Here is a 27,392-nt window from a genome sequence, read left to right on the forward strand (position 1 = left end):
TAAAAACACAAGTATAGCAATTCCTAGCCCAGCGTCTCAAAAATACTGAGTGAATTTAAGATGTCCCCCAAAATGTATACACACTTTGAGTCATTATAAAGGCAGTGTTTATTAAAATACATTTCATTTTAAAAATGTAATAGAATCAGCTGTTAAAATGCATATATACATTTTTGGGGGATGCCCTGTATATGGTGAACAAAGCAAGACAAGGCTTCCCTGAATGGAAAATTGAAACCACCACAAAAGCACATGAAGGCTTGACTCCCTGAAGTGAAAGTAGCTGATAGAGACAGGCACTGACAAATTCAACTGATGTTCTGAGGAGCAGATTTATGTAAAAAGTAAATAAAAAACATTTTCTTCCCATAATGCATTTAGAAGGGAAAGTCAGGCTGTAAAGGACAGAGAAAGGCTGCCACAGTGACCATTATGCTACTGGAGGGGTTAGAAGTAGCATCTTTAAATGGGGCCATTTTTGCATTTCACCTATATTTTCTTCCTTTGTAAAAAGGTGGTAATGATGTAGGCCCATGATTTCTGTTAACTTTGTCCAACTTCTTTAATTCACAGGAGTTATATAAAATTCAAATCTTCTGCTTTCTCCCTGGGCTTCCCCCTCCCTTCCCCCTATTCTCTCTTCCCCACACTGGGCGAGAATCTCCGCCTTGGGAATTCATAGGTTTTATGCCTAAATCCAGTGACTCTGATCCTGGAGGGGAAGGTTTTGTGTGTGGGTTTTACCCTTGTCGCTGTGTCTGAAATTTCTCAGCTAGGACATAGTCTGGAGACTTTCAGCACCAATTTTGGCTTCTCCTATTTCTTACCTTTCTTTGAACCTGGAATTGTACGTAACTGGAAGGAGTCTTACAAAACCTACCCAATTATTCCCTTTACATTTAGAAAATTGGAGTGCAGAGACTCACGTTATAGGAAAGCCATTGATCACTATGATCAGGGTCTGAGAAATAGTGTGTGTGGGGGTGAAAGGGCACAAGTATGTCAACAGCATATTCTATATCTGAGAGGGGACAGGAATTCCCACTGGGCCCTGTCCGTTGGATAGGAACACCAGTTACAACAGAACCCACTGCCCCTCTCTTTTGCTTGGGAGCAGATTTGATAGGAACTTGCTATTTAAACCCCTAATGCACGATGAACTCGGTTTGAGGTTAATGCTGCCCACAATAGTAAACTCATTTAAGTATCAGGTGATGGCTCCAACTGGAGCAAAAAAGGTTCGGAGAGAGAAAAGGAAATGGACACAGAGAATGGAGAAGATGAGATTGGCAATAATTTCAGTGAGAAGGGATTCAGTGGGAAAAGACATTAATACACTATATCCCAAAGAGAAAATCAGTACAATTTGGAGCTTTAAAGTTCAATATCAGGTACATTTTAATTGAGACACTCGAGTAGAATAAAATGATCTCGGAATTAATTATCAAAGGGGAACAACACCGTTTAGGATAATGAGAAAAATGGCTCATGAAATGAGGTAACTCTCAGTGAAAAATTATGTTTATTAATGCAGGGCTTGCCTAGTAAAAAATTTTCTAAAAAATAGAAAGCAGCGTCTGAGTTCATTTTATAGCATTCTGCTAGGGTGCACTTATTTGGCAAGTTTCACAATTCGACCCTGTAATGAATGCTACCTGCAAGGACAGATAAAGAGGACTAAATTGAGGTCACCCTTAGATTTGCACACGCAATGCCGGGTAAGAGAAGGAGGAATTGGAAAGGTCTGAACGAATGGTGCCCATCACTGGTGGCCAAAGCCGAGCTATAAATTGCAGTGGCTCTACCATTCCGTAATGCGAACTCGGTTTTCGTGTTACCGATTGAGATCTAGCCACTTGGCCTCTTTTTAAGAGACTTGTGCCCATTCGAACACGCCTTTGAGACTCCAAGTTGAACTTCGGCACCACCTTCTATTTTGGGTAACCACAACGGTGGTGGGAATTTCAAGTAGTAACAAACACTCCAACCGACAAACTGAACAACATGAGCGGGTGCGTACACGGCTCTGGGTTTCAGAGGGCGGCCGAGGGCTCCCGTGATGCTTTGGGATAGTTGACTTACAGGAATGGACCAGGGCCAGTCGCCTTTATTATGATGAGTTTATTCTTCCAGTGAACATAATATTGCTCTTTTTACCCTCAAAGATCAGCTAAGGTCCATCTCTAAAGCTTAGTTTTGTGCTGCCTTGAGAAGATTATTAGGTACTTGCACGTTCATAGGAAATGAATGGTATTGCCTTTTTCCTACTCTTACCCATCTCATTCACTACAGCTTATCTTATCCGAATTTGAACTTAATATAAAGATTCTCATGCATTGCCGAAACCGGTTTGGCTCAGTGGATGGAGCGTTGGCCTGCGGACTGAAGGGTCCCAGGTTCGATTCCGGTCAAGGGCATGTGCCTGGGTTGTGGGCACATCCCCAGTGGGGGGTGTGCAGGAGGCAGCTGATTGATGTTTCTCTCTCATCGATGTTTCTATCTCTCGCCCTTTCTCTCTGTTGGAAATCAATAAAATATATTTTTAAAAAAAGATACTCGTGCACAACTTATTAAAAATATAGTCATAGCAATTTCATTTTCCCCAAATATAATTTATCCAATTATGTTACATTTATAATAATTTACATATTATATAATCATGTACATATATTAACTATATTACATAGGATTATATATATGTACAAACTATAAATAATTACATTTACAAATTAAAATCATAACTTTATTTATAAACTCGTCTCTGTTTTTGTTTTTAAAGGATAAATTTGTGCAGCGCCTTCAGAATACATTAATTTCTTACAACAGAATCACTCAAGACAGACATAACATTTAAGTCATCTTGATTTTTAATGCAATATTTCATTAAGCTCCTTTTTAACTATTAAAGAATTCTTGAAAATGTACACAATGAAGAACAGTTATGTGATTTTGCTGCTATTCTTAATTGTCAACCATCTTCTCACTGTCTTAATGCCTTTGGAAGTTGGTTTTGAACTTGAGGTTTCTTCCTACACATATAAATACCTATAAAGTCTTGCCCTGCTGCCAAATCAAAGTGAGCAGTTTCTCATGGGCTATGTTTGCCATTTCTGTTTCAACAGGAAACAATATACCTTCTGTGGTGAAAAGGTTTATGCATGGTCCTGGCTAATTTCTAAGCTGATGAAACATGGCTCTAGTTTCACAGACTTGGAGGAGATAGGAGACTTGGGGTCTTATTTCTTATTACTTATCTCCACTCACTGCTCCAGTGGTTATGTTAACTGGGTTCTAAGAGGAACTAGCCTGGAGTAAGATGTAAAACACAAACACAATGAGGTAAGTAAATCAGTCTATTAACACATACCGATTAGTGTCCAGACTCACATACAAAGACCCATTTAAACTAAAACAGTCCTGATTCTCACTTACGTGATAATCACTGTGGCTCAACAAGGAAAATACATGTATCTTTGTCATTTCATCTTTTGGATATGTGCTAATGGTTTTGTCCAAAATAGATAAGGACTATAAATGTCGGGAATTATTACAAGACACCGAGTAGCTGAGTGACTCTAAAATTGGAATTGTTTCAATTTTGACAGTCAAGATATCTACGGACTCATATTTAACTCCATTCATTTGCACCATCGTGCTTATAGATGGTCTCTTCATGTAAAAGCAACTTTAGCATTTTAATGTCAAGAATGTGAACAACTGACTTTATTAATTTGGGGCACAACTCAAGGATCCCTGCTCCTGTTTTCCTGCAATGAGCCACTGTTGTTAACTGGGCATTGACTCTGTATCATGGAGATGGCTTTTTTCTTCCACATCACATAAATGGAAGAAGAGCTGATCGTGGTGCTTGGTTATAAATAGTCAACAGTGTCAATCCTCTGAAGAATTTGAACATTGAGTTGAAAACCATGAATGCAGGGGAAAGGTAATTAAAGCTATTGATATGCTTTTAAGAGCATAGCCATTTGCTACTGGTAACGACACTTACTGACATGGCATTTCTCAGGAACAACCTTTGAGGTTTTTCTAAGCACTAATCCCGAAAAGTATGCCAATTTTCAATACAACTTAGAAACGAAATCTGTTTAAATTAGAATGAGTACTCTTGCCACATTTCATTATCATCTGGTGGGATGCATAAATTCACCACCTCCATCCATACGAACAAAATAGGAGAAATACATTTACGAATACAGAAATGTTTAAGGCAAAACTTCATGTGTTGTGTTTATAAGGCTCATATATTCATAAGTTGGGCAATGCAGCCTCAGGTACAAAGTATAAGTAGACCTGGAGAGAGCAGGTCCCATGAGGGCAAGTATATCTCTTTTGCTCATAGAGGTCAGAGCCCAACTCAGGGTACAGCTTCCCTCCTGCCAGTGAGAAGTGAGAGATGGGTTAGTGAATGAGCAAAGTCAGACAAGGCAGGTTATATAAGCCATTCTGAACAGTGGATGCTTTCAGGATGATTGTTGGAATTGTTTTTTTATTTGCTTATTTTTCTCAGTATAAATGCCTTGGGTGATCTCTTTCACCTAGTCCAGCGGTTCTCAACCTGTGGGTCGTGACCCCTTTAGGGGTCGAATGACTCTTTCACAGGGGTCGCCTAAGACCATCAGAAAACACATATGTAATTACATATTGTTTTTGTGATTAATCACTATGCTTTAATTATGTTCAATTTCTAACAATGAAATTGGGGGTCACCGCAACATGAGAAACTGTATTAAAGGGTCGCAGCATTAGGAAGGTTGAGAACCACTGACCTAGTCTGTTAGGACTTACCCGTGCAATGAAATTTAACATAAACATCAGTGCTCACACTTGCTATCAATTATACCAGGTCCTCTTTAAAAAATGTGCAGAAAATAAGATTGTTTCCCTCCGAAAATATACGCTCCCTGAGTGCCCACTTTCTTTTTCAGATCAAAGTGCAGTTGTTAACAAAGGGAACTTGTTCGGCATGTTCACAGGCACAAGACTCTTAATGCTTTCGAACTCCAATTGAACTGTTTTGGGTTCCAAAGTAGAACTAATCGTTCCTAATCCGGAGGTAACACCATCTCAGCCGGTAAACAGGACCCTTGCCACTGAGCTCAGATGCAGGTTAGCTAGTCCGTTTTCCAGGGCTCCTTCATCCAAAAGACCTCCCAAATCAAAGTGCAGGCACAGTATTGCAATGAAAATAAATCAAGCCCTGGCCTGTTTTGCTCAGTGGATAGAGTGTCGGCCTGCGGACTGAGAGTCCCGGGTTCGATTCCGGTCAAGGGCACATGCCCGGGTTGCTGGTTCGGTCCCCAGTATGGGGCGTGCAGAAGGCAGCCGATATTCTCTCATCATTGATGTCTCTATCTTTCTCTTCTTCTCCCTTCCTCTCTGAAATCAATCAAAATATATTTTTTAAAAAGGAAATCGATAAAATATTTCTATCCAGAGGTGTTTTTTTTTTCTTTTCAACTTCTCTTGCTTCATATTGTAACATTGTAATTAGATGTGTAAAGTGGATTGGTGCCACACCAGTGTCCTTTGGTCCTCATCTATGGGCACCTCTTCTTTAGAAACTTTTGTAACTTAATGGAGATGCAGAAAACATGGACAAGCCGAAAGAGGGAAACCATCCACAATCTCATGCCAAAGAAATAACCATCATTGACGGCCTAGATTGTTTTTCCTCCCTACCTCTTTTTGTTGTGGCGCTATTTCTGGTCTTTGATAATAAAGAAAGTGGTGTGCTCTTGTAAGTAAATGTTTTCACAGAGCCCCAAACAAAACTGTAGAGCGGATGATGAAATGGGAGTTATAACATTTTCTCTTGGCTGATCTGTAGTTCCCACAAACAGGCAAGTCTAGAAAAATGTTAGCGTTCAGGGTTTGGAATCTGGCCGACTCGAGTTGAATCCTACCTTCCTCACATGGGTGACCCTGTGCAGGCTGTTTAGCTTCTCAGAGCCTGCTTCCTCTTCTATAAAATGAGAATAATAGCCTCATCAGAGTGTTTTTGTGAACAGTCAATGCGAGGTATTTGAAGAATTTGGCAAGCTGCCTGCCCCAGTATGCATTCAATGAATTGTAGCTATTATTATTATTTACAAGAATACTTACAGTTATTTTGCATTCTTAACTAACCTTGTAGGTCAACACCATGTAGCATGAAGATTAATTTTAGATCAGCCCAAGAAAAACATAATTAAGCAAGTCAATCTCTTGGGAAAAAATGATATAATGTATTCTTAAGCAAGCACTTTGGCATGGCAGGATTAATTAAAATTCTTCTCTATTAACATAGTAAGTGGCAGGATGGCTATTTGCCATTAGGATCTTTAAAAATAGCCACCTCCTCCATTCTAGCCTAACGTCATGTTTGCAGCTAATACTCTGATAATTTATGACCCAAAGATTGGCTTGCCTTGGTCTGCTGTAATTCAGTCAAGGCCAGAGGTACAGAAGTGTGTTGTTAGCCTCTCTTAGAAGTTTCCTTGAGTTTTAAGTTAAACTTCAAGTTTAAGAGCTGTGATCACTGGAAGCCTGGTGGATCTTTATAGTAAGAAGTTTTAGAATTTTTTACTTATTGTGGAAATTAATTTTTATTTTATGTAGTTTTTTTTGCTCGGGGCCCAAGCTTTATTATGTCAAGATCTCTGCCACATCCCCACTTTTCTCTCATCCCAGGAGATGCTTGCTGAGGGCAGAGATGTCCTTGATTGAGAGCCAGTTATGTGCTAGGCACTGTTGTATGTACTTGGCGTGAATTATTTCATATGATAGAAATAATGGTTCTATGATCTAGGCACGACATCCTCATTTTTCAGGTACCAAACCTGTGGTTGAAAGATGTTAAGTCGCATGCCCACGAAGGCCAGGCTCATGACTGGACCTCACCCGCAGATGCCTGCGCTGTCTGATCCCTCCTTTCCTGACACATCAGAGGGACTTACATGCAGAATTGGGGGAACCTTGTCCTTGACAAGGCACAGTACAAAGGGAAACACTAAACACTAGAAATTTCAAAACACTAGAAAGTAATTCACATTTCCTTTTTCAAAAGAAACACTCTTATTTATTGACTTTTAAAACTAAGCAACCAAGAATAAATAACATCAAATTGTTTATGGACTATAATAAATGACACTTTTAACTACAATCAGGATTTTTGTATGATAACCTTATAAAGAAATGACATTAGGCTGGTGAGATGGGTGAGGGAAGGGAGGAGAGACAGACGGATGAAGAGGAAGAATGACAGTAGACCGGAATAGGGGGTGTGGGGGTCACACTGATGTTTATGAGTGCCTGTGGCCACCTTGGTGCTTGGCGCTATTCAATCAGACAGTTCCCTACTTTCATATAGGATGCAATACAGGGGAAGTCTGACATTGGCCATTAGCTTCACATTCTTAAGGTAGGGAGGGTCCATGACCACAAAGCCCAAAAACACAAGAATCCAAATAGTGTGCCTTCAAACATGAGCCTGGAACTGCAGAAGCAGAGCCCACCCCAGACTCCCAGTGATTCTGGTTCTTGGAGGAATTCCAGGCTCTGTTACCTTGGTCTAGCTCTACTTCCCCATCCGCGGTCTTCTGACTTCCATGTTGTAAAACTCTCTTACCAGGGGAAGGAGTGGGGAAAGAGTGTTTTTTAGAAGGGACAATGTTAGCGAGAAGCTGCCAGACCCCTACCAGGTTGGGGATTCCGTGGGCCCCCTCGACATGAGGCAGGATTCAGGATGACAGGGTTCTGGCATGACTGAGGTGCTGTCTGTGGGGTGTGTGGGAAGGCTATAGCAGGATTCATGCATCTTAAGCACCCCATCCCGAGGAGGAGCAGCTTTTCCTCCGGCCAGAGAGAGTGTGGCTGCCAGTAATGAAAATGATGCCTCACACTAGTTCAAAATCACTAATGGTCTTGTTATACACACCCAGCATGAGTCCCAAAGGGCAAGAGTGTTCACATATAACGCCTGAAATACAAATTGCCTGCGGGGTTGGCTTCACGGTCTGTGCCTTGAGCATTTGCCCCTGACCGTGCACTTGGAAGGACCAGGTTCTGGGCTTAATGCTCTGTGGTTGTATCTTGAAATTATTAATAATTATTGAATAAGGGATTCTCCATTTTCCTCTTGCCCTGGGCTCTGCACTTTATATAGCAGTGGCTGGTTGGATAAAAAGTTCAACACAGATCATCAAAGTCTCCCCAAATTTCTGAGACTCCAGTCTCACATCACACCTTCGAAAGACAGATCAAGATCAGGAGCAGTTGTGGCAATTCTTCCGTCTCTCCTGCTTCTGCACAAGCTCTCCCTATCCCCGCCTCCCCTCTCTGCACCTTCATAGAAGCTTTTCTTCCTTCACACCTTCATGGAAGACGTTGATACTGGTCACTCATAGGTAGATATGTGCTGCACAGGCTATGGAGGTCTGGAGTTCTACTGTCCAAAGTGATGCCATCAGCCACAGTTGGCTCTCGGGCACTTGAACCGTGGCTGGCTCACATTGAGATGTTGTAACTGAGGTGGGGTTAGGGGAGGTGGGAGAGGGTAAAGGGGGGTAAGTGGTGATGGGTGGAGACTTGACTTAGGGTGATAAACACACAGTTTAGTGTACAGATGATGTGTTGTGGAATTGTGCACCTGAAACACGTATAATTTTGTTTACCAGTGTCATCCCAATAAATTCAAATAAAAGAGATGTTATAAGTGTAAAACAAACACTCTAGACATACATACACATAAATAATGCAAAGTAAGTCATTACTATTTCTTATACTGATTACTTATTGAAATCATAATATTTGGATATATTGGGTTACATACAATATATTCTAAGAATTGATGTCATCTGTTTCTGTTTACCTGTTTTCATGTGGCCACTAGAAAATTTAAATTTATATATGTGGCTTGAATTTTCAGCTTAAACTATATTTCTATTGGTCTAGACACCCCCCTTTCCTTTTTAAACTATGATTTGAACTATTTCCCCTAAATGTCCCTAAATGTTCTCCACCTCAAAAAGTCTCAAACCAATTTCACTCTCATCTCCCTCAAACATGCTTTTTCTAGATATTATTTTCTCAAGACAGAAACCTGGTCATCAAACTATTCCCCTGCTCCCATCCCCAAGTGAATACTAAAGTACTCTTGGTTCTAACTCCATAATCTCTCTTGATTCCAGAACTTTCTCTCCAGACCTATTGTCTTGCCCTAGCGGAGGCTTTCAGCCTTCCTTCCTGTCACTTGCACAATTCTGCTATGCAAAATCCTTGGGATTAGTCTCAGCCCACCGCAGTCTTCTTAACACCTTCCCCAGCACAGATGTTCTATAACAGAAATCTCCTTATGTCACTTTCCAGTTTGAGCTCTTTCAATGGCTTCTCATCTGAGTATGAACCAGTGACACCACAATCTGGCTCTGGTCTGCTTGCCCAATCTGCCTTTCTGGCTCTCCATATCAGCATGCTGCATTCCAACCATACCTAAAGACTCTAAGTCCTGAGAACACTTCCTTCTGCCTCTGGGCTTTAGCACGTGCTGTTCCACGGTAGTGGTTGGTTCAGCGCAGTCTGACACCAAACCCACATACTCTTAGCCCCACCCTCTCCTCAGTGGTACCTCTGGAGCTCCTGTGCATGTCGTGTATCCCTATTCACTCTATACCACACTGAGGTAGAACCATCTATCTTTATTTAAAAAATAATTTTTTATTGTTGAAAGTATTACATATGTTCCCCCCTCATTGGCCCCCCGCCCCAGCCGGCCCCAGGCCTCAGCCCCAGGCCCGGGCCCCAGGCCCTCACCACCCCATTGTCTGTGCCCATGGGCCATGCATATATGCATACAAGGTCCTTGTAGAACAATCTATCTTTAAGACTGTTTGGCAGTCCCTATTTTAGATGCATCCCACTCAGGCGAGTGACTGACACAGTCATCTTGACTGAATAAATCACTCACTCTTTTCTTCCTGACCCACCTCTTCAGTTCATGGCTGTTTTGCTCTTGCCTGAGATATAGAAACTGTTTTTCTATAAACATTTATTGCTCTCTTCATTTCATCTGATATACTGTTACCAGTTATATCTTTTTAACACACAAACATGACATAAGCATGACTTTTCCCCGCTTAAAGGAATTTTCAATGGTTCTCTTTCTTGTAAAGAATCAATCCAAACTACTCAGCATGTGTGAGGCTGGTCCTGGTGCTGGTGACCAAAATAGGTGTGGCTACGATTCCATCTGTGTTTGTGGTGTGCCAGGTGCTATGCCAGTCATTTATAATCATCTCATATAATCCTAATGATAACCCTCAGAGGTGGGTATTATTATTATCTCCCCTCTATAGGGTGTGAAACGGGTCTAGAGAGGCCAAGGGACCTGTTCCCACAGTCTCAGCAGCCATAGAGCTATCAGTTAAAATTAGAGAGGATGTGACCAGCTACCTTATTTTAACATAGCAACAAGAGAGACAATGAACTTTAAAAGTCTGGAAATAGGAAGTTGGAGAACTTGTTAGTATGGAGTCAAGCCCATGTACAGGAAAGGGTTACTCCAGATATTCTAGCCCACTTGGCAGTTATTAACTTGTAGCTCTGATGTATTTGTTGGGCAAGTATAGTTTGATGATAGTCTTAGAATCACTTATTCTTGCCAAATGAAATTCTGATTTTATTTCCCAAAAGAACACACTGACCAATGAATAATCTGACCTTTTGGGATGTGACATTCCTCATTGTCAACCAACACAAGCCTTTCTGCTTTGTTGGCCAGATAAAATGCTCTCACTGAGATGCCTCAGATAGCGTGCATACAGGTTTCTCAAAAATGCCTTTCTTCTGGGTGGAAATCAGAACATGTGAATTTCATATCAATGCTTTCCCTAATTCCTACTGAACTCAGAAGTTCTTTTGGTCAAGTGACCCCGTCCAATAACAAATACTTGGAGGACCAAAGTTCTTCTAGGTCCTAGCTGTTAAGCTCCTGTCCTCTCCTCCTTGTCTCAGCCTTTATCTGGACCAGGGAAATGCGGCATCGCTTCTCACAGGCTGGGGTAGAAGCTGATGTAATAAAATGACTGAGGAGTCTGCGAAGGAGGCAGTTTGTGAACAGAATATTCCCCAGGAAACTCAACTTTATGATCATAATCATTTAGTTCTTGACAGCTGTAAAGGTGAATATCAGTGCCAGAGTTTTGACGGCATGTTTTCTCAATGCATCCCAAAGGAAGCTTAAGTTTAAGGTTCAGAGTGATTAGGGTGTGTTAACATACCACATAATAACATGTAGATCGAGTTCAATTATTTCACCAGAGAACTGTCAGTCTGAGGCACTGAAAGGACATTTGGGACATTGGGTCAAGAGGAAGGTGATTTTCAAACCGAACAAGATTATTTACGACTTTTATTGTCAGTTGCTTTTATTTCTACAACAAGGGAGACGGAACTCGCTGTTACCAATAAATCTAAAATTTAATTTAAAATATATTAAAACACTCTGTGCACGTCAGAAGGGAGTGTTTTTTAAAATTCAAGAAAAAAGTCATATTAATTGTTATGTAAATAAATCAGTTATGCTAGTCTTACAAAATTAAATCTTTGGTAGAAAATAAGTCAGCGATACAATCAGCTTTCAGCCCACATAGCCTATGAAAAGTTATGTTTCTCAATAAAGTCAGTGTCAAGGAAATCACGATATATTACCAGTCCTCTGAGTTATTAACCTAAGAAAGCCCTCTTCCCTAAACAGATGTGTTTTCAACAAGCGAAGAGTCGTTTTTCTGGTAGAGGCGATAACTGAGCTTTTGCACACATTTATAGCTTTCTTGGTTGCCAGAGGTAACTAACATACAACGAAGTTGCTCAGAAGATTCCATTCTGGGGGAAAGTCCCTAGTGGTGAAAGTGAGCCAGGTCACTTTTGGTTGTGCCATGATTTCCTTTGTTGAGGAAGTCTGATGAGTTGAGAGAAGGATTTCTCTTAGTGTTTTACATGAAAAGCATACTAACCAAACACACATAAAAAATGCAACAAAATAAACCAATACACATTGAAGGATATGTGGACTCTATTAATTTTCTCATGATGAAGGTTATATGGAACCACATACTGTTTACATTACTTTGAGTCTATCTCTTTTTCCTGGTGTGAATTTTGTCAACATTTGAGACAGCAACCTTCTTGGGTTAATCATCTAATCATGCCTCATTTACTCTTGGCTGTACCCATGACAAGATGAGAGGGGTGAAAACAGGAAGAAGACACTGTTGCTTTCTCCAAGAGCTCACTTGCTTCTGGAAAGATCAGATATATAGGAAAACTTCATTAATTTGAGATTAAAAAATACTGTAATGTGCAAGTGATAAGAGAGCCGCTAAGAAGGAGCAACTCAATGTGTTGTTCATTAAATCTCTCTTTGGGAAACAATTTTAGATCACATAGAATACTTCTGGAAAATTCCAGTTAAAATGTCCTTCAAAGTTTTGTGATTTCCCAAACCCTTCATTGAAAGTTAATATATGTAAAGCTCTTGGATAGTAGCTAGCACAGAGTAAATGCACATGATTTGTATTATCAATATCTCTTGGACTGAAGAAAATGAACAATTTTTTCCAGTAGTTTATTGAAACCTAGTTACCAGGTTTTTGTTGTTTTCTTGAGTTTAATCGGAAGCAGCTATTTTGATTGACCCTGTAAGTAGCTCTTAAGGTTTGTAACTTGAAAAGATCTTCCAGATGGGTACTTTTTTCTGTCCTGAATTCTCTGTTTAACAATATCCTAAAGCCTTAAAATAAAGATCTGCAGTTTTGTGACTCTAGGCTTAAACCTTTTTGTTGTGTGCTTACTTAAAAGGAAATATAACTCTTTAGTGCCCGTCACAGTACTTGATGAATGTGGCTGGAACCAGAGGCTTTAAGAAAGTTGAGAGTAGGAGTCAATTTTTCCTGGTGTTTGAATTAGTCACTAAATAGCTAAGCTTCTGGTTATATTCCTGCTCTATATCATTGGTAAAATATAGTGCTTCTCACCTATACTTCATTTTTTTAAATAATAGCATTTTCTAGTTTTCATCTCTTTTTCTTCTCCTCTGTTTTATGATTTAGAAAGAACAATAGCACAAAACAGGAAAACTTGTCAATTACGATTTTATCTCTACATTCAAGCAGCATCTTTCACTCATGTGTTAGCATCAGCACTCCACCAGGGGAAGGAGATTGCTGTGAGCCCTTCATTCATTCAACACACACACTGAATATTAATATGTTGACCTGTTTGCTGAGCGCCTACAACGTTCCAGCCGCTGTTCTAAAGCGAGCCGAGTTGCCCTGTTACTTCCACCCTGCCCAAGCAACCCGTAACTTTTCCCGTCCTCTTGCCCCTCACCACCTTCGTGACCGCCTTTTACCTAACCTGGTTCAAGCCGGTGCTTGAGGTGTATTAAACAGCACACATCCATTCACATTGTTCCAGAACACCTAAGTGGTTAGAAGTCTTTATCTTCACTACTCGAATGCTATGTTACATAAGGTTCCAAATCTAGATGTTGAGAGGCAGGTTCCTTTAAAACCCATTTATCCCCACAGGATATAATGGAGAGGACTCACTATACTGCAATTATATGTCGGACAGATTAGCTGTACTTGTTTAAGAAGGTGCTCAGACGGTTCCCCAGATGACACAGTTAGCAAAGAACAGCTGAAGTTGAGATCTAATCTCTTTCCCTCTGTTAACTTTAGCTCAGAGAAGTGAAATCATTAGGTGTGACAGTGCCTTGGTGACCTATAAAATAGCTCACTTTAAAGCAACCAAGCGTTGCTTTCTTAAACTGATTTGATTAATAGTGTAAAGGGTAGGACGTTCTCACAAAGCATTCAGATCTGATATTAGTGCTATTCGGAGGCAGAAGTAGCTGACTTGTTTGTTAATGGGTGGAGGGGGATTCCCACAGTCCAAAGTTTGTTTCTTTTTATCAAAGGGGCTGCTGTCTCCACACATGGTCACTTTCCTAGAGAACATGTGTCTCTGAAGAAGCTAACTTCCTTTCTCTAGAACTAGATACAGGACTCCAATGTTTTAGAGGAGGACAGAATAAGCGTGTATACTGATACATTTTCTCCAGCACGCTCAGTTCTCCCTTAGAATGTCTCATTTGCATGGAGGTGCCATTCTTCATGCCATCCCCTGCTTGTACACTCAGGGGATTTTTTGTAAGTGGTGCAGCTCTTGGTTAGAAGCCTGTTTTACTATGGTTTTTTGGATTCCTGTGGCTGGTCCTTAAAACTGTATCAATCTGTAAAGGATGGTGAATTGAGTAAGACACCAGAAGGTTTGGAGCCTGAGAGGTTTATGCTGCCCTTACATTCAGCATTCCTGAAAAAATTTACTAGGAAAAGGAACCCAAAAATAATGATTTCTATACTGATTGGGCCAAGTCTCCTACATAAAGCAGAGGGTACAATTCATTAGAAGGAAGGATGATATGCAATTTACACCAACTATGGGAAAACATCTCAAAGGAGAGTTGTAAGAATTGAATATCTAGGTTAAATTAAAAAATCAAAAATTTAAAAAGTAGGCAACAGTTCAAATGAAAAAAAAAAACCCCTCAATTATCATTGAAATGTTCAAATAATGTTCTTTATTAAAAATAAATTTTCCTTAAATTATCACATGGATATAAAAATAAATTAGGCAATATAATGAGAATATTGCTAAATTTCAGTGTCTTTGAGGTAAGACAATTTTCTTTGAAGAACCTTGGTTAAATTCAGGAAAAGTGAAAGCTTTCTGGACTTTTTGCTCAAATAATGTTGTTGTTTTTTATTTAAAAAAAGGTGCAGAATTAGTGCTGGATCTATGAGTACCTGACCTGAATGGGGAAGAGGAAATCACTCTTTTTGGCTACAATTCCTAGCTGGTAAATAGGACATTTCTGTTTGAAGAATAGGGACAGTGCAGTGTAGTGTAGTTCTAATAGCTAAGCTGTGCTGCCAGAACTCAGAATAAAGCCTGCCCTTGCTGATTCTCAGTCGCTTTTTCAAGTCAGATCATCTCTGAGGTTGAGCTGGACTGAGAGTTCTTATTCGTCGCTATTTAGAACTCAATATTTCCAGAAGTGTTTCCTTATAACCAAGAGTATTTGTCTTAAGTATTTTTGAGAAGTGATGTGGGTAAAAAGATTTTGAAAATATTCATATAATTCTTTGCAGTGATAATTTAGAATTAATTGACATATCCTTGACTAAATTATTTGTTTAAGGAACATTTAGAAAATTATCTAAAATAATCATATGTTATAAAATGTATCAAGAGCTCATTCTTTTCATTTGAATATCAAAAATAGTTATATGTGATTTAGGCCTTCAAATTTTATAATTTACTTAAGGTATATTAAAAATAATGCAGAGATACTATAAAACAATGTTTAAAATCTAATTACTACATACAATTTAAAATAATTGATTAAATATGACTTGTCTTTAAGATGAACAGAACCAATTTCAACTTTAGTTATTATTTAATTAGCATGCTGTATATTAAAATCAGCTGGAAGGTAGCCAAAATAAACATTTCAAGGACAGTATGCTAATTAAGAGTTGATATTTATCTTATTTTTTATACAAGTTAATGATGGAATATAATGTGAAAGAATTTAAGTGATTTCCTAAATATTTGCTTTTTAATTCTAAATATTTGGACATTTAAACTTCTTAACTTTTGCTACTTTATGTATAAGAATACATACAATATTAATTACAACTTTTGTTTTCTACATGGTTTGTCTTAGAGACAAGGCATTATATATTTATTACATCTTAAAATTCCTGATCCATTCTTATTTTTTATTATAGCATTATGGAAATTTTTCTATAAAAAGCTATAGAAATTGAAGCTTATTTTAAAAATATAATAGGCATGCCATCGAATAGAGAAAGGATGGAAGTCTCTGTAACTAAAAGCATGTCTGTATCAGGAGAGTTACTCCCAGGAACTCAGATACTACAGGGTAGGATAATGGAACCAGTGATGACCAGTAACCTTTCAGGTTTATGTGGGAAAATGAAAAGAAATTCTGCGATTGTAGACTTTATTTCAGTACTTGGTCTCTTTCCAGTTCATGAGTTTGATTTTCTTCTGGCTTCACTATGAAAGACAATTCCATAAGTATCTCAGTTACAATCAGCTATTCATTATCATCAATTCAACATTCATTTTAATGGTCTGATTTTAGAGCAGATTTCCAACAGGGATAACTTAGTATATTTATTTTCCCCTGCAAATTTTATAATAGCTGTAAATTAAACAAACAAGCAAGCAAGCAAGCAAACAAACAGCATCTTCTACTCAAGCTCTCAACTTGTTTTATAAAAACTTACACATTGCGAAATTTTTCCTCAGAAAATTCTGCTATATTATGGAGCATATATAGCATTGTTTTTTCAAATTGTGACCCTGAAGTCATATTTTCATATCAGGACAATGAAAGCCTCATTGCTGTTTTTTAAATGTTTTGAGTTTTATCTGATAAAAGGCAGTATAATAGATAATAGGGCTTCTATTTCAAGATTGAGCCTATATGTACAGTAACCAATCAGACAGTAGTGAAGGCCGAGGTTACCAGCACACGTCTGAATGCCAAGTTCTGGACACTGGACGAAGCACATACAAGATGAAGAGAATCTGGAAGCCATGAGCAGACACGTGCACTATGGTACAGCAGACAGAGCTGTAGACAGAAGAGTCTGAAGTGGCCAAAGGGGAAGGGGAAGGAGAGGAAGTGTCCGGAGAGAGAGTCTCACTGGATTACGAAGCATGGGGAGGAGCATTAGAAAAAAAGTCTGTAGGTAGCTTTGCAAAAGTTTGCTATAGTATGTTTGGGAAATTACATAGTAGCCGACATTGCTAGCAGGTGAGTTGGAAAGTGACATTTATAAGGCTATATAAATAGATAAAAGCCAAAGTGCAAAGTCATGAAATTTAGGGATTATATCTCTGCTTCTGATTCTCAAAGTTGTGGAGTTAATAACTATGTTGATATACCGTGACATAAGTGAACTTAAAATGCTCATCTTTCATAGCAAAGCACTTTAAAAGGTTACTAATGTAGAAAAATAACACAGGTATAAAGTTTGTGTGTCACGGTAGGCAGATGTGTCTTAAGTATTTCCTCACCTAGTTCTTCTAAAACTCCCTGAGAAAGACGAATACAAAATTATTTTTTTTGCTGCAGGTCTTTGCACTGTTAAGTCTGAGAACTCCTTTTGCAGTGCAAAGCTCTGAAGGGAATTCAGCCGAAGAGAAAGTCTTACTTACCTTTCATTCTGCTATAAACAACCATTCTTTTGGCTACTTTTATTTATAGAATTTGACTCAAAACTAAGTCTGTTCATTTTAAGTTAAACATAAGTGAAAAAGGATGCCATCACCTCACCATTTTATCCCATACACTGTCTCTCACACACCAAGAGGCATATTCTTATTTGTTCTCATTGTTAAATGTTTGGATTTGATCCTCTACACTAAGATCTGTGTTTTTATATCCTGAATATTGGTGACATTGAGAGCAAAATATTGGTGAGTACACTTTGTAATTCTCTTATCTTGGGGTATAGTGACATACTTGTGAAAGAGGTGATGTGTGCTCAGATGTAGCAATGAAAATTGTATTATTTTACTTAAAATTAAAAGGTGCTTCCCATGTCACTCATATTTTGGAGAAAAGGAAGCGAATAAAAATATTTCTTAGAAGTAAGTCTAGGATTTACTATATATACTATTTATTTGACATTTTGTGGTATATTTAATCTTTAGCAGAGGTTTTGATTCAAAGTTTTCAACAAAAACAGTTTTCCTTATACATTTTCAATAGCAATGTAAATTATCTGACAGTCCTGGTAGACCAACAATAGAATTGATTTCGGTAAAGCTGAAATGCTGCTGAAACATAATTCATCATTATTTGGTCACATCCTTAGCAAGGATTTCGATGTGACTGACCAATTTCAATCCACAGTAACAGCTTTGTTCCTAGGAGACCATAAATCAAAGAAACACTCACTAAGGGGCAATTCCTACTGCAGTTCAAAGTCTGTGCTATTATCATGTAGCGATTGACAGCAAACATCCACCACAAACATTAGCGCCCGACCTTTGCAGGAGGTATGTGGTGTCTTGGTTTCACTCTCTATCTCTGAAACCTATCTGCTTGTGAGAAGAACCTGTGCCATAAAAGAAGTTTGACCAGCACATACAGTAGCCGTGCTTGCATTCAATGTGCAGATTTCACTTCCTTTCTTTCCTTGGATTCTGAGCCGAGGTGCACAATGGGGGTGTTGTGCTCTGGGCTAGCGCGGCGTGCATGATACTGGGAGAGGACGTGTGAGCTGCTTCCAGCACTTACACTATTTGCTTTACAGCCACCCCCCAACCAAACCAGACAGCACACCGAGGCTCTGTTCAGAGCAAGCAAGTACAACATCCACTGGCTCTTAGGATCTGCCTTCGGAATAGAATTCCTGAAGTTGGTAGTATACGTAGGTGTGTTCAGAGTGAAAACTCATCAATGCTGAGGCTTAAAAACAAATGCTTCAAATTTTCAAGCCTCTGATTTTCCACGTAATTCTTTTAATAGATGTCAAAGTGCAGTTCATGAAAGAATCCATTGTTTGTGAGAGAGAAAGGTTGTTGGTTATAAGACTATGCAGAATGACAAGCCAGTATGGTTTGTTAAAATAGTAAATATTTATCTCACGTCCCAAGGCACATTAGTAATGTTTTCGTTTGTTTGTTTGCTTTATCATCCGATTTCTAGAAGCTAAACTCACTGAAACAATTCTGTGTCTCGGACACTATTTTGTGGAAGTGTGTGTGTGTGTGTGTGTGTGTGTGTGTGTGTGTGAATGAGTGTGTGTATACTTCCATGGCAAATCAGACAACAGCAATGTATATAAATGTTGCAGGTTAAGTTTTGCTCCAAGTTATTGACAAAGCTATGCTTTAAGAAAAGCAAAAAGCTTACCTCTGTCAGTCCAGTGGACACGCGGGGACCTCCTGCTCAGCCGCGACCTCAGCGGGCAGGCAGCTGCTCTCGGAGCCAACAATCTGTTAACAGGAAGCAGGTGAACCTGAGAGCGGCCGCCTGGGTTCCAGTCCAGTGCCCATCGAGCACACACCTGCTCTGCAGACCCGCCGCTCGCAGCCCAGCCGCACAGGACCCTGCTCGCAGGCGGTAACGCCCTCCTTCAGGGTCAGTAGTTTTCAGGCTGAGCAGCTAGAGAGCTGCTGAGATACGATTGCAGGGCAGGCTTGCCTTTCCGAGACAAAACCCTTTTCTGCCGTCTGATAGCAGATATGCAGCATTATCTCGCTGCATTCCAGTGTCTCAGATCAGCTAATAGGAGCGGCAGTCACCAGCCCGTCCCAACGGCAGCTTGCAGGCGCGCTGGGCTCTGATCATTGTATCCTAACATGCCCATCACTCCTCTCTCCTCTGAATAGATTTTTTAAAAAACTGCTCCTTCCAGGGGAGCGCTCAGCAGAATATACCACACTGTTTCCCATAAGTAAAATGGCTGGTCCTCTCAGCCCTGCTGCAGGCAGCTCATTGGGTTCCACCGGCTTTGCGTAGTCATAGCAACAACCAACAGACAGCGGAGCCAGCAGGCATGGCTGGTCATGTGCAGCGCGGGGACGCAGCTTGTGAATTTCTTTTCATCAAGCTCATCATCTTCTTGGGGAGGGTGTCTTCCGCTGTCTTGCTAACTGTTTCACCAATAGTACAAGTTTTCAGCGTTCACGAGGAGCTTAGGTTACAGGAGCCAGTGCTCCATGTGGAACTGAGACAGGGGAGCCCTTCTCAACAGACAGATTCGGGTCTAATCAGGTTAATAACATGCACATCACTGTGGAGACACTAACTGGAGCCACTGTCAAAACAGGTACCCCCTTCCGTCCTAGAAGGAGCCAAAAGGAGGCTGGCAAATGTGAGCAGTTATAGTTTTGTTTTTAAATGATAATCTTGTAGTCACTTAATGAAAACAAAGCCCTGTGAGTCGTTATATGTGGCCAACATAATAACCAAATGAGATAGAGAATATTTTAATAAAATGTTGCCTATGGATTCCATCCATCTAATTATTTTAACACACATTGCACTACACTATTTAAAATAGAATTTTAAAAATTCCTATTGCAGAAGATGATTCTTTCACTCAACTATAATTTAAGAATACTTTAAAAAATACAAACCAAATTAAAAGCCCTTTGCTTTAAACCTAACCTCCAAGACAGGAATAGTTTTACTTCCCCAGTGAGATGGATCACATCTCACCCGTCCTTAAAACGTTATCCCTTCGGGGAATTTCCCATGATTAACATGGTTAACCATTTAAACTTTCCCCAGTTTTTTCTTTTACACCCTGTCGCCAGTCATATTCTCTTTGACATCTTTCCAAGACACCGTCTCATTTATTTTTGTTTCTAGCAACCTGTCTGGAATAGTTGTGTTAACTCTTAGGATTTGTTGACATAGATGCTTTGTTTGCTAGAAATCACTGACTGGGTATTTTTGTTAAGTATCGCATTTCCCTCCCTGTGTCAGCACTCCTGCCTTAGGTAGTAATTCCCCGAATTCAGTCAGCAGAGGAAACCTGAGGGTGCCGGTCTCAGCATCCCATTTCCCTTCCATCTCCAACCCTTCCTCACCACTTCCCATTGTCTTATTTGCCTGTTCTCCTTTAAGTCCTCTTCCTTTTCGCTATTTTGAGTTTGTTATCCTTGAACTTGCCCCTTGACTCCAGCCTTATATTCTACTAGAGGCCCGTTGCATGAAGAGATTTGTGCAATAGGCCTTCCCTTCCCCCGGCTGCCAGCACCGGTTTTCCTCCGACACCCGGGACCCAGGCCTTCGCTCCAGCTGGAGCCTTCAGTCTTTGCTCCGCTGCTTTGCACCTACGCATGCAAATTAACTGCCATCTTTGTTGGATTAATTTGCATACTCTCCTGATTGGCTGGTGAGCGTAGCAGAGGGATGGTCAATTTACATGTTTGTCTATTATTAGGTAAGATTCTTCACTTCCCATGTTTCAGTGATGAGTTACATCCTAATTCTTGCTTCCTTGCCTTGCAGATGTGCTTTCTAGCTAATAGCTTCCCAACCAGACTCCATCCGCCCAGGACCTTTGATCTCTCAACACTGTGCTCAAATAGACCACCTCCCTAATGGCACCCCCAGGCGGAATGTGCAGCAGCCTCTCTGTGCTGCCATGGTACTTGGGACCTACCTGTCTGTTACAGCCCTTATCATGCCCTGTTGACTTATTAGCCATTTTCCTTTCATGTCGGCCTCCATGTTGCTCTGTCAACTCTCCAAAAGCCAACCTGGCCCAAGCCTTGTTTGTTTTCCATGCTTGGAATCTTTGAATGTCTCAATACATTTTTTTTTATTTTTTTATTTTTATTTTTTTTTAATTTATTGCTTAAAGTATTACAAAGGGTATTACATATGTGTCCATTTTTCCCCCCCGCCTTAGACAGTCCCCTAGCCTCCCCTATCCCCCAGTGTCTTATGTCCATTGGTTATGCTTATATGCATGCATACAAGTCCTTTGGTTGATCTCTTACCCCCCTACCTCCTGCCCTCCAACCCTCCCTGGCCTTCCCGCTGCAGTTTGACAATCTGTTTGAGGCAGCTCTGCCTCTGTATCAATTATTGTTCAAAAGTTTATAATGGTCTCTATTATCCCTGAATGAGTGAGATCATGTGGTATTTTTCCTTCATTGACTGGCTTATTTCACTTAGCATAATGCTCTCCAGTTCCATCCATGCTGTTGCAAATGGTAAGAGTTCCTTCCTTTTTAGAGCAGCATAGTATTCCACCGTGTAGATATACCACAGTTTTCTAATCCACTCATCTACTGATGGGCACTTAGGCTGTTTCCAGATCTTAGCTATGGTGAATTGTGCTGCTATGAACATAGGGGTGCATATATCCTTTCTGATTGGTGTTTCTGGTTTCTTGGGATATATTCCTAGAAGTGGGATCACAGGGTCAAATGGGAGTTCCAAATACATTTTGAATGAGAACCTTAAACACTGTCTGAGCAGGTGCTGGAGGACTGGAGAATGTGAAGTCCGTGTTTTGGTTCACTTTTTCAATATCACGTATTTTTCGATATTCTAACTTCAAATGACTTCAGAGATTTTGATGAAAGGTTGGCATGTTCAAAAAGTTATTAAGAAACACCCTAAATTCATTTTGTGCTTTCTGGTGGCTTTTCTTTTCCTTGAATATCTGAGCATGTCTTTATTGTACCCTCATACTTGATTGATTGCTTGGCTAGGTATAAGAATCTTTGGGATTTTGAAGGCTTTCTTCTTTTATTTACACCACTAACTGCCAGTCTTCCCCTGTTACCCCTCCCACCCCCCCACACACAAAAAAAATAGAAAATACTGAAGCTGCCAAGACTAGGAACTGAGGTGGATCACTTTGCTCCCACAGCGTCCCTCATGGCTTCTCTGTTAATGGTTACACATCACTCTGTGAGAGGCTCTGCTACTCCCATGCTCCATGGCTTCTTCACCTCCCCACGGCCTCTCCTTGTGATTCTGGCGGCCACAGCCAATTTGCGATGGTCTATGGCTCTGCCCATCTCCTGTTTCTTTTATTCTCCCTCCTAACTTGTTAAGTTAGAAAAGAAATTGCTAAATACAGATTCCAAAGAAATGAATATGGTTTTTCCAGCTCATCTTTCTGGGCCAGATGAGACACCTCATAGAATACCAGCAGCTTTGATCCTCGACTGCCCTATGTCAGGTCCCTGTCCTTGGTCCAATCAGCTATGGAGGGACACTTGGCATCATATGGTTTTCAAATTTTGGCCAGTACAATACAAAGGGGCAAAGTAGTAGCTCAGTATTGTCTTAATTTGCATGTCTCTAATTACTGGAGAACTTGAACATCCCTTCATGTTCAATGGTCTTTTGGGTTATCGCTTCTATAAATTTCCTGTTCATAGCTCTTTGCCTGTTTTCTCTTTTGAGACTGCTGTCTTAGTGTGGAATTTTAAAATGAAAAGGTATTTTCGAAAATTTTATATATTTAAAAGGTATAATTAAATTGTTACAGGATTAAAAGTTAATAAAAGATACATTGACATATAAAGAGAAACCAATAATTCACACTGCTAAATGTTTTGATTTTTTTAATTCAGAGTATGGATGAATATCACCATTCAGAAATTTTTTTCAGTATGAGAATATAGACTAACACTATGAAGAGTGATTTTCTAAATTAAAACCTAAAGTCATATAAATGACATCACAAAAAGTTAGCAAAAGTGTCTTGCAAAATGAATATTAATTTCATGTTTAACATAGCAAACAGCATGAAAGAAATAGAAAGACTGAGGAACTAATACTGATAAAAGGAGATAGAGACCAACTGAACGTAATGTGTGATGCTGGGTTGGATACTGACTCAGGAAAAAGATGCCAGAAAGTGCATAATTGGGACAGTTGGTGAATTTGCATAAAGACTATATGTTAGATAATGGTGTTCTTTGCATTTTAAATTCCCATAATTTGATAGTTATATTGTAGTGTTGTCTGCCTGGTGTGGCTCAATGGTTGAGTTTTGACCTATGAATGGTTTGATTCCTAGTCAGGGCACATGCCTGGGTTGTGGGCTTAATGCCCAATAGAGAGTGTGCAGGAGGCAGCTGATCAATGATTCTTTCTCATCAATGGTGTTTCTATCTCTGTCCCTCTCCCTTTCTCTCTGAAATCAATAATATATATATATATATATATATATATATATATACACACATATATATATATATTCAAAAAGTGTATGTCTTTATTATTAAGGAAACATGTTAAAGTGTCAATGACTATGGCTCAGGAAAAAGAATAATAGATAATAATATATTTGTATTGTGTGTGAATGTATTTTTGCATGTATGGTATAATTTAGCTCATAACAATAGATCTATCTCTATATTGATCTATCATCTGCATATCTAGCAAGGGCTAGCAAAAATGTGGCAAAATGCTTAACATCTGGTGAATCTTTGGTGAAGGATATTTCAGTTTATTTTATTATTCTTTCCACTTTACTGTAAGTTTGAAATTTTTTATTTTCAAGATGAAATAAAAACTGAAATAAAATTAAAATAAAAACAGATTTCTGATAAGATTACTCGATGAGGGCCTGTTTATTAAAGTTAAAACTTAAGTTGATAAGTTACGGATGAATTAAGGTGATTAGTATTGCCGTTATTTCTAATGTTAGTATGAGTCTACTTTGGTAGAGAGTACTGGAAACATTTTGCCCTTTATTGAAAGAAGTTAGTTACTTCCCTACATTTACTGCTTCTCTGTATCCTGAGATTAAGCGACTTATCCCTTGGATCCCATGTTGAACCCCTTCTTAATCTCCTTCCGTCACTGCGGTAAAAATTCAACAAGATCATTGTTGATTGGAGCTCACCCTCCTGCATCACACCTTTCCCTTTAGCCTCCATAGCTGGGTGACACCCTGCAAAGGCATCTGGTCCCTGGTGCAACAAAGAAGCTCTTTGTACAAGTTGAAGGATAGACTTTGAGCGTGGTTTGTTAAATAGGGTAGCACAGACTGTGATAAAGATTCTAATTCCTAATAACCAACAGACTACACCAAAGGCTATCCCTAAATCCACAGTAATTAGTCACGTGAGCAATGACACAAACAATGTGCTGTCAAATGGGACCAAGACGGGAAGAGGGACCACTGCCTTGGACAGGATTAGAAAGAGGACTGGAGTATCTCAGTAAAGCAGATCCTCTGAGGCAATTTGTCCTTGATAAGTATCCAGAATGATCTTGATAAATCAGAGGGACCTGAAACCAAAACAAACCCACCAGAGTGAAGGCTTTTGGAAATCCAGTTATCGAATGAATTAAAAATGACAAAATGGTTATAGAAGAATAACACCTTACTAGAGGACAAATGGTAGGAATATGAATATCAGCAACATAAACCTATGTTTAAATTCTGAGTATACAGTGAAATCTACTAACACAAGAATGCCATATGTACGCCATAGAAGAAAATTCAGTTAGCAGTTACTAGAAACCACGAGAAGTTCTGCATTCCCTCTAGATTAGGTGGGACATGAGAAATGTGGCAGGAAACACAGGAGGAAGACTTGGCCAGGCCTAACCAGAGATCTTGGTCTTGACTGGCTAATAGCAACAACATTGTTTTAAATATTTCAGGTTTATCAAGCTCTGGGCTTGCAAATGCCTACAATTGCAGCAGCTTACAAGAACACCGTTATCTTAAAATGTGCATGAATATGTGTCCGTTCCACATGGGGCAAAATTATAATGTTAATCAGTAACAACAACAACAAAGGAACCTACAAACAACCACCTCCCACCCTCCCAGCAACCCAAAACACAGCTACATCTTGCTCACCCTCTGTTTAAGGAACACAGACTTGGGTTGTATTAAGCCCACAGTGTGAGGGGTTCCACAAGTGATAGAGAAAAAGTCGCACTTGCTCCCAAGGAATTTGACTGTTTGTACTACATGATGATGATAACCTTAAAAAGCGACCTGGAGAGAGGGGGCTGGTTGCTTTCACTCTCCCGTGAGGGGCCACGTGCTTTGTTCTCTGAGAGGCACTCTGACCAAATTAAGAGTGTATCTCCAGTGACCTTTCCCACTCACCATTGTTTCCTATGGACTGAGTGAGCCCAGGTACCTGCAGGTGCCCTGCCACAAACACCCCACGGCACAGGGAGACCTTGGGGTGCTGCCGTCACAGCCTTGTTGAATTAGTAACGAAACGCAGCAGCCTCCGCAAACAACGGCTGGCAAGAAGCGTTTTCAAACAAATGCTGCTGGTTTCACCTGAGCCACGGAGCAAGTCATAGGGCACAGGGTGAAACTTGGCAGCCTCTGCGAACTCTGAAGGGGCAGAAGCCAAAGCCCTCAGCAGCCAAATGCGTGAATCTCAGAGAAAGAAAAATGAGGAGGGTCAGCTTTTCCCCATGAGAAGCACTTAGGCTAGAATTGTTCAGTGAGATTTATTCATCCAAATGAACACATCATATAATAAGGTCTACATAATATATAATTTGGTACATGATTTAGAATCCAATTATCTGATACCAAGTGGGAAAAATGGTTGAAGAACCGTAAACCAAGAATAACACGCACCGGACATAGAAGATGCTCAGTTAAAGGCCCACCAGTGATAGCACACACAGCTAAGGAAAACAAATGATGTGTCCTGTGGGATCCTGGATGGGAGCTCCATTTTATCATGTTAGGACCTTAAGCCAGGATGGTAATTATTTCACCAAGTCTCTCAAAATCTGAATTCATTCCCCGTGCTTTTAAACGTAAGACTCAGAGGTCCTAATTGCTGGCTAGCTACCTTGAACTAATAACTAGGGAGAATGTGCTTTTGGTTGTTTTCTACATCAAAGAAAGAAGGGGGGCTTTGTAAACAGTCTTTGTGGGTTTAAATTAGCAGGAGAAAAAAATCACAACCAATTTACTATAGGCATGAGGGTGGATAAAGAAGACTCTTCTAAGATCTGATACCTCAACTGTACCTTGAAGGGTATTAAGGACTTGATGAGGGAAGGACATAGAAAAATGTTTATTAACCAAGGGAATAACATAAGCCAAACCTAAGATAGGTGAGGAGGCTTGGATTTTCTTTCATAAATTGGGGGAATTTTATCCCCTGATTTCCTAAGTTTTTTTTTTTTTTTTTTTTTAATGAGGATCAAATAAGATAATGTATGAACAAGTTTTAAACTCAACAATTGTTAAAGAAGACTCAAGTTATTTTGCAATTTTTGGTAAAACATGAGAAATAGTCTTACCGCCGTATTTATCTATTAGGACTAGTATCAGCTGCATATCTGATACAACCCAGATCACAATGCTGAAATAAGACAGAGGCTGGTCCTTCTCTCGCTGTAGGAAGTGAAAGGCAAGGAGTTCAGGGGTAGTAACAACTGGCCCCATGGACATCATTGCAGCTCCTTCTCTCTGTTCTGTCATCTTTAGAAAATGGCTTCTATTCTCAAGGCATCCTCATGGTACAGAATGGCTACTGTACTCCGGCCATCATGACTGTTTTCCAGGCAAGAAGAAGGGAAGGAGGCAAAGGGCATATTTTCCACTTGGATTGGCCTCTTTTTATTTCACTTGGGATACAATTGACATATAATGCTATGAGTTGGCCTCTTGTAAGGAGAACTTCTGCTGATATCCCATTGCCCAGTCTTAGCTACAAGTAAGGCTCAAAAATGCCATCTTTCAGCTGGGCACACTGTGGCCCCAGGTATATCAGCATTCCATTATTGAGGAAGAAATGGAGCA

General features: G+C 39.8%; 1 protein-coding gene across 1 annotated transcript in view; it reads right to left on the reverse strand.

Moving 5' to 3' along the window:
- SORBS2 (sorbin and SH3 domain containing 2) overlaps window positions 1-19,608 on the reverse strand; it is a gene marked incomplete at its 5' end in the record, with an annotated part of 197,303 nt that extends 177,695 nt beyond the window's left edge. Inside the window, one exon of the mRNA XM_081084090.1 lies at window positions 19,022-19,608. The remainder of the gene's footprint in view (window positions 1-19,021) is intronic.
- Between the last annotated feature and the right edge of the window lie 7,784 nt (window positions 19,609-27,392).

This window comes from Myotis nattereri, assembly GCF_964212035.1.
Source record: "Myotis nattereri genome assembly, chromosome: 2".
Lineage (NCBI taxonomy): Eukaryota > Metazoa > Chordata > Mammalia > Chiroptera > Vespertilionidae > Myotis > Myotis nattereri.